Source organism: Pantherophis guttatus, chromosome 2 (assembly GCF_059756535.1).
Source record: "Pantherophis guttatus breed Tessera chromosome 2, ASM5975653v1, whole genome shotgun sequence".
NCBI classification, from domain to species: Eukaryota; Metazoa; Chordata; class Lepidosauria; order Squamata; family Colubridae; genus Pantherophis; species Pantherophis guttatus.
In genome coordinates, this window is record NC_142064.1 from 2,625,769 (window position 1) to 2,632,944 (window position 7,176).

General features: G+C 44.7%; 1 protein-coding gene across 4 annotated transcripts in view; it reads right to left on the reverse strand.

The window, feature by feature from the left end:
• Positions 1 to 1,653, reverse strand: part of UBAP2 (ubiquitin associated protein 2) — a 124,677-nt gene extending 123,024 nt beyond the window's left edge. For 2 of the 4 annotated variants that reach the window (XM_087885468.1, XM_087885467.1), the window contains exon 1: positions 1,197 to 1,653. The gene's annotated coding sequence lies outside the window, so the exon portion shown is untranslated. The remainder of the gene's footprint in view (positions 1 to 1,196) is intronic. The other 2 variants (XM_087885466.1, XM_060684425.2) reach the window with 1 other exon arrangement.
• Between the last annotated feature and the right edge of the window lie 5,523 nt (positions 1,654 to 7,176).

Sequence of the window (7,176 nt, forward strand, 5' to 3'; positions counted from 1 at the left end):
TAATAAAGAATACCAATATATGTAGAAAGTGATGGGGGGGGAGGCAGAGAATAGGGCTGCATATAGAAATAGGATAATAATAAATAAAATTAAAAAGTGATCTCAAAAAGGAGGGGGGAGAGAATAGGGGAGGCAGAGAAATGGAATCATAAAGAACAAATAAAAGTAGAAAGTGATCTCAAAAGGAGGGGGGAAGAGAATAGGACTGCATACAGAAATGGGATAATAAATTAATAAATACAAGTAAAAAGTGATCTCAAAAAGGGGGGGGGAAAGGAAGAGAACTAAGGGTGGGGGCAGAGAAATGGAATACCAAAAAATAACAAGTAAAAGTAAAAAGTGACCTCGAAAAGGGGGTGGGAGACAATAGTGGGGGGTGGGGGGGGAGAAAGAGAAATGGAATAAATAAATAAAAGTAGAAAGTGATCTCAAAAAGGGAGGGGGCAGAGAATAGGGCTGCATACAGAAATGGGATAATAAATTAATAAATACAAGTAAAAAGTGATCTCAAAAAGGGGGGGGAGAGGAAGAGAAATAAGGGTGGGGGCAGAGAAATGGAATAAATAAATAAATAAAAGTAGAAAGTGATCTCAAAAGGGGGGGGGAAGCAGAGAATGGGGCTGCATATAGAGACGGAATCATAAATAAATTAATAAATAAAAGTAGAAAGTGACCCCGGAAAAGGAGGAGGAGGAGGAGGGGGAACAGAAGGGGGATTGAGGACCCACCACCTTTGCTCCCCCCCCTCCGAAAATGTCACTTATTCTGCCTCTTTTGGGGAAGGGGAGGGGAGGCAAAGCCCCCTTGATAGGCCCCATACGGGCTCAGCGCTGGGGAGCATGGGGAGTGTAGTCCGCCTGAGGGGAAAGTTCCCCCCCACCCCCTCCCTTCTCGAGGTTTCCCCTCAGGAAGGGGGGGAGGTTTGTCCCTAAAAGTCTCCCTCAGGGGGTCGCGGGCCCGCCTCCTCCTCTTCCTCCTCCTTCCCCCTCCCCCTCGCGAGGCGCCATTCTGAGGGGACGAAAAAAAAGGGGGGGCGCTGAGGCGCTTCTGAAGCCCCCACCCCCCCCCGCTCGCCCACCGCCCTGAGGGAGAACGGACGCCCACCCCCACCCCGCCGACCGTGCGCGGGCCCGCGGACAAGCCCCCACCCGCGCGGCCCCCCACCCGCCCTCGCCGCGGACGCGCGCGCTCGTTACCTGCCCAACGTGCTCACAAAGCGTCGGCGGCAGCACTGGTGGCGGCGGCGGCGGCGGCGCCCCCCCCTCTTCCCACAGTCACGTGACCTCCCTTCTTCTCCTCCCCCCCTTCGTATACTCCGCCTCCTCCCCGTCTCCCTCCCTTCAGCGCGGCACGTGACCAAGCCGGAGGAAGGCGCGTTGGCTCGTCTTGGCCCGCCCGCCCCGCGGCTGCGGTCGGCGCCTGCGCAGCAAGCCTCTTCCGCCTCGCGCACTCTTCTCCTCAGTAGTCTCCTCGGGAGGTTCCCGGCTCGGGGTCTTCGATCACGTGATGCTGACAGGGGCGGAGGAATAGGAATAGGAAAAAAAAAAAGGGAGGGGCAGACGGGGATTGGGGAGTCTCTCGCTCCGGATTGGGAGCGAGAGACTAACTAACTAACACGAACTGTTTACTAGCGAATCGGGAGGGGAGAAGGGGAGGGGCCGGGTGACGTCACCAACACGTGATCTCCACGACCAAAATAAAAAGGCGGGATCGGCGGCTCCCTGAGGAAAAAGTGATAGTGTGAAAGTCTCTTTTTTTTGTGTGTGGGTGTTAAGTGTCAAAGAGGCATTTTTTATCCTTATATTATGCAGCATAATCTCTTTCATTCGGTCAAATTATATAGCGGCCCATCCCTTGGGTGACTTTGAACCGGGTAAAAGCCAAAAAAAAAAAAAATGTAACAAAATAACAGAAAAACAAACAAAAATAATTACAGGACCCAAAAATATACATGTGTACACACACACACACACACACACACACACACACACACACACACAAATTATATAGAAAATGTAAATATGCGTATATGAATCCACCAAATAGCAATCACTCAGTCCAACCCGCCTCACAGGGTTGTTGTGGAGAAAATAGAGGAAGGACTTACTAGAAATGTTCACTGCCCCGAGTTATGATAATTCCCTTAATGGCAGTGACTCGCTTAACAACCCGGGTAGAAAAAGGTCGTACAATTGGGCGCAACTCACTTAATGACCACTTTACTTAGTAATGGAAATTTTGGTCCCAATTGCCATCGTAATTGGAGGATTGCCATTACACGCATCATGGAAATGAAGACGTTTGAATGCATGGTTGTATTGGAAGCCTTGCACAACAAACAGACAAAATAGCCTAGAATTCCACAATCTGAGGACATTTTAGGAAAAGGATAAAGAAAAAACTGGAGACAAATTCCTTGTGTGCCTAATCACACTTGGCCAATAAAGTAATCAATCAATCAAAAATTAAGTAGTGTCCCAAAGGTGCTTTTTTTCAGGGGAAAAATGGACTTTCTGGTTTTTCTTTGAAGACATTTCGCTTCTCATCCAAGAAGCCTCTTCAGCTCTGAAGAAGAAGAACAGAGCTGAAGAAGCCTCTTGGATAAGAAGCGAAACGTCTTCAAAGAAAAACCAGAAAGTCTGGTTGCCTCTTGGGGAAAAAAAAGCACCATTGGGACAACCATGACTTGGATGACAGAGAATCTCAATAGACATTCAGTACAGAGACTGAAGGAGAGATCTTTCCTAGGTCTGTTGAATTCAGAACCTTCTCCACAGAAAGTATTTAATCTGCCATGAAGACAATTTATTTATTTATTTGTTTAAATTTCTATACCGCCCTTCTCCAATATAGGACTCAGGGCGGTAAACAGCCAAAGTAAAAACAAGACATACAAAATCTAAAAATTGTTTAAAATAATTAAATATTTGGCCGTAATTAAAAAATTCCAATTTAAAATCAATTTAAAATTTAACTCAAGCCAATTTAACAATCCCTGCAATACATGCTCTGTGAAACCTCCAGATCCAGAAGGATCTCAAAAGACTGGAGCATTGGAGCAAAATGCAATTCAATGGTGAGAAAAGCAACTTTTTACACTTACTTAGGCAAGAAAAGCCAAATGCACAGGGATAGAATAGGAGGTGCCAATAAAGGAGAATATTTGTATATCAGGGTTGAAATGAGGAGTCCTGGGTGCTCTCTGAGCTTGCTTGATTTCTTGCAGACGTTTCATGACCCTAACTAGGTAACATCATCAGTGCCTAGTAGGGTAATAAAACATCTATAAGAAAACTACCGAGCTCAGAGAGCACGAAGAACTTCACAGTCTTCTACCCTGTTTCCCCAAAAATAAGACATCCCCTGATAATAAGCCCAAACAGGCTTTTGAGCGCATGCGCTAAAATAAGCCCCCCCTGAAAATAAGCCCTCCCCAAAAATATTTAAACGCGTGCACAGCCGGTCCCTACCATTTCCTCTGGTTTCCTCCACGTGCCCCAAAATAATAAGACCTCCCCAAAAATAAAGCCAAGCGCTTATTTCGGGGTTCAAAAAAATATAAGACAGGATCTTATTATCATCGCACTGATGATGTTACCTAATTAGGGTCATGAAACGTCTGCAAGAAAACCAGCAACTCAGAGAACACTGAGGACCCCTCAGACTAGGAGGTACCTGGCTCAACAGTAATAATTTCAAGACGGATCTTGGAGTCTTGATGGACCACCACTTAAGTACCACTGCCTGGGCAGGGGGTTGGACTAGAAGACCTCCAAGGTCCCTTCCAACTCTGTTATTCTATTCTATTCTATTCTATTCTATTCTATTCTATTCTATTCTATTCTATTCTATTCTATTCTATTCTATTCTATTCTAAGTATGGTTAAATAGCCGCTCAGTCACTTAAACTGAGTCACCATCATAAATTGGATGGATGGATGGATGGATGGATGGACGGATGGAGCGAGCAGTGGACTGCAGCCGCCAAAAAAGCCAACACTGTCCTAGGCTGCATGAACGGACGGAAAGCATCAAGATCACATGAAGGCTTCATAATGTCTTGGTAAGACCACAATTAGAATATTATGTCCAGTTTTGATTGCCACAAATATAGAAAAGATGTTGAGACTCTAGAAAGAGTGCAGAGGAGACCCACAAATATGAATAGGGGGCTGGAGGCTAAAACATATGAAAAACGGTTGCAGGAGTTGGGTATGTCTTGTTTAATTAAAAGGACTAGGGGTGACATGATAGCAGTTTTCCAATATTTGAGGGGTTGCCACAAAGAAGAGGGAGTCAAGCTATTCTCCAAAGCACCTGAAGGCAGGACAAGAAGCAATGGATGGAAACTAATGAAGGAGAGAAGCAACCTAGAACTAAGGAGAAACTTCCTGACAGTAAGAACAATTAATCAGTGGAACAACTTGCCTGCAGAAGTTATGAATGCTCCAACACTGGAGGTTTTCAAGAAGAGATTGGACAAGCATCTGTCCAGCATGGCATAGACTAGAGTCTTTTGCTTGAGCAGGGGTTTGGACTAGAAGCCCTCCAAGGTGCCTCTCAGCTTTAGAATCCTATGATTCTAATCCACTGATTGGGATTTGGTAACCCGCTTGTCTTTGTTTCCAGGCGGGGATAATTACAGATCTCAACATTTTTGCAAAGCTTAATCTGTTCAGCACTAAGGATGGTTATTAGAGAGCTTTAATCGTCATGCAGCCTTGCTCTCCTAATGAAGATTGCCTGTTGGCATCAAATGACTAGCCAGAGGGGGAAACCCCACAAGGAGACTCTTCATTCTGATAAATACAGCTGGAGTCACTTTTCATTCCAAAACTTATTTGTGTACTTATTTATTTAAAGCATTTCTATAGCTGCCTATCTTTGAACCAACTTCCACTTATGAAAAACAGTGGAACTTTTACAGGGAGAAATTTAGGGTGTGTATGGAATGTGATCCGGTTCTCAACAGTTTATGAACTAAATTTCAAATTTTTTTTACATGCGTATCTCCACATTCCCTCACACTGATGTTATCTAGTTGGCTAACAAAACCATCAACATCAGAGAGCACCAAGAAATCCAGTTTAACTCAAACTACATATACAGTATTCTGAGGTCCTTGATCCTCTCTAAGCTTGGTGTTTTCTCACAGACATTTTATTACTTGACTAGGTAACATCAAGTGCCTAATTGGGTAATAAAATATCTACAAGAAAACTAACAAGCTCAGAGAGCACCAAAGACCTCAGAGTCCTCCTCTTCTCCACAAATCCCATTCCCTTCTAGCACTGATGATGTCACCTAGTTGGGCCATGAAATGTCTGCAAGAAAACACCCAAGCTCAGAGAGCACCAAGGATCCCACAGTCCTCCTCCCCACTTCTAGCACTGAAGATGTTACCCAGTTGGGTCATGAAACATCTCAATGAAAACCACCAAGCTGAGGGAGCACCAAGGACCCAACAATTTACCCCTGAACTACAAATATTTTCTATCGAAATATCTACATATACTTTATTTCATATCTGGCAATCTGTGTAACAAACACTATGACTTTTGCAGCTGGCCACTTGCTTTATCCCTCAGGCAAATTCACCCATCTGTATATATAGGATAAAACCCAGTTCAGAAAGAAGACACTTAACTCCTTCATCAAGCACCAAGTGGTACTGTAGAAATGCAGCTGAAAACAAGTCTTCTTTTAAACTATATGGCTTCTCTCAGACAGAACTTTTAAAAGGATTAAAAACATATGCAAAATACTATTGTTTTTAAATGCAGTCACATCCTGAGAGTCCATAATCGAGTGTCTGAATTATGCGTATGAAGTTTCTTTTTCCTTTCCCCCAAACTCTGCAGACTTTGAATGCCAGCGTAGCCTTTTCTGGCTATTCGCCATAGTTCTTAAGCGAATCATAGCCGTTATAAAGTGAATCATGCGGCCATTAAACAAATTTGGCTTCCCCTATTGACTTTGCTTGTCACAAGCCAGCTGGGAAGGTCACAAATGGTGATCACATCGTTATCAGGATGCTGTAACCGTCATAAATATGAGTCAGTTGCCAAGCGCCTGAATTTTGAAGATGTGAACTCAGCGATGCTTCAACGGATCCTAAGTGTGAAAAATGGTCATAAGTAACTTTTTTCAGTGCCGTTGTAACTTCAGTCACTAAACAAATAGTTGTAAGTCAACAACTACCTATATGTTTTTATTTTTCTTCAGAACTCAGAGTAAAGGTGTGTTTTTGTCTACCAGTGGACTTTTGTACGAAGGCAAACACCCAAGATACATCACCTGCTGAAGTACAGGTAGTCCTGGACTTATGACCATAATTGAGCATAAAATTTATGTTGCTAAGTGAAACACTTAAGTGAATTTTGCTCCATTTTACGACCTTTCTTGTCACAGGGGTTACTTGAATTCCTGCAGTTAAATTAGTAACAGAGTTGTTAAGTGAATCTGGCTTCCCTCTGGACTTTGACTGTCAGGTCGCAAAAGGGGATCACACTCCAACTGTCATTAAAATGAGTCAGTGGCCAAGTGTCTGAATTTTGATCACAAGGATGGTGCCAAGGTTGTAACTATGAAAAATGGTCCCAAGTTAATTTTCAATGCTGTTGTAACTTTGAACCGTCACTAACTGAACTGCTGAAATTCAAGGACTGCCTATAGGAGCATAGCTCCGCCCTCCATAAGAGTTGGGGTACGGCCTAGACTACAGAGGGCATGACTGACCTGAGTTATGGGAGCTGTAGCACCAAAGTTTGAGTATTATGCTTATGGAACCAAAAGCAAATCATACTTCGACTCAACCCTTCCAAGACCGAGTGGCTGTGACTGCCGGCGTCCCAGTATAGGCAGCTGACGCCATCGCTGGTTATTGGGGGCGAATCATTGGCCCCCACAGAAAGGGCCCGCAACTTGGGCGTCCTCCTGGACGCACGGCTGTCTTTAGAAGGGCATATGACGGCCGTGGCCAGGGGGGGTTTTTATCAGGTTCGCCTGATACGCCAGTTGCGTCCCTTTCTGGATCTGGACTCCCTACGCACAGTCACTCATGCCCTCGTCACCTCTCATCTGGACTATTGTAACGCTCTCTACATGGGGCTCCCCTTGGGGTACACCCGGAGGCTCCAACTGGTGCAGAATGCGGCCGCGCAGGGGATTATGGGA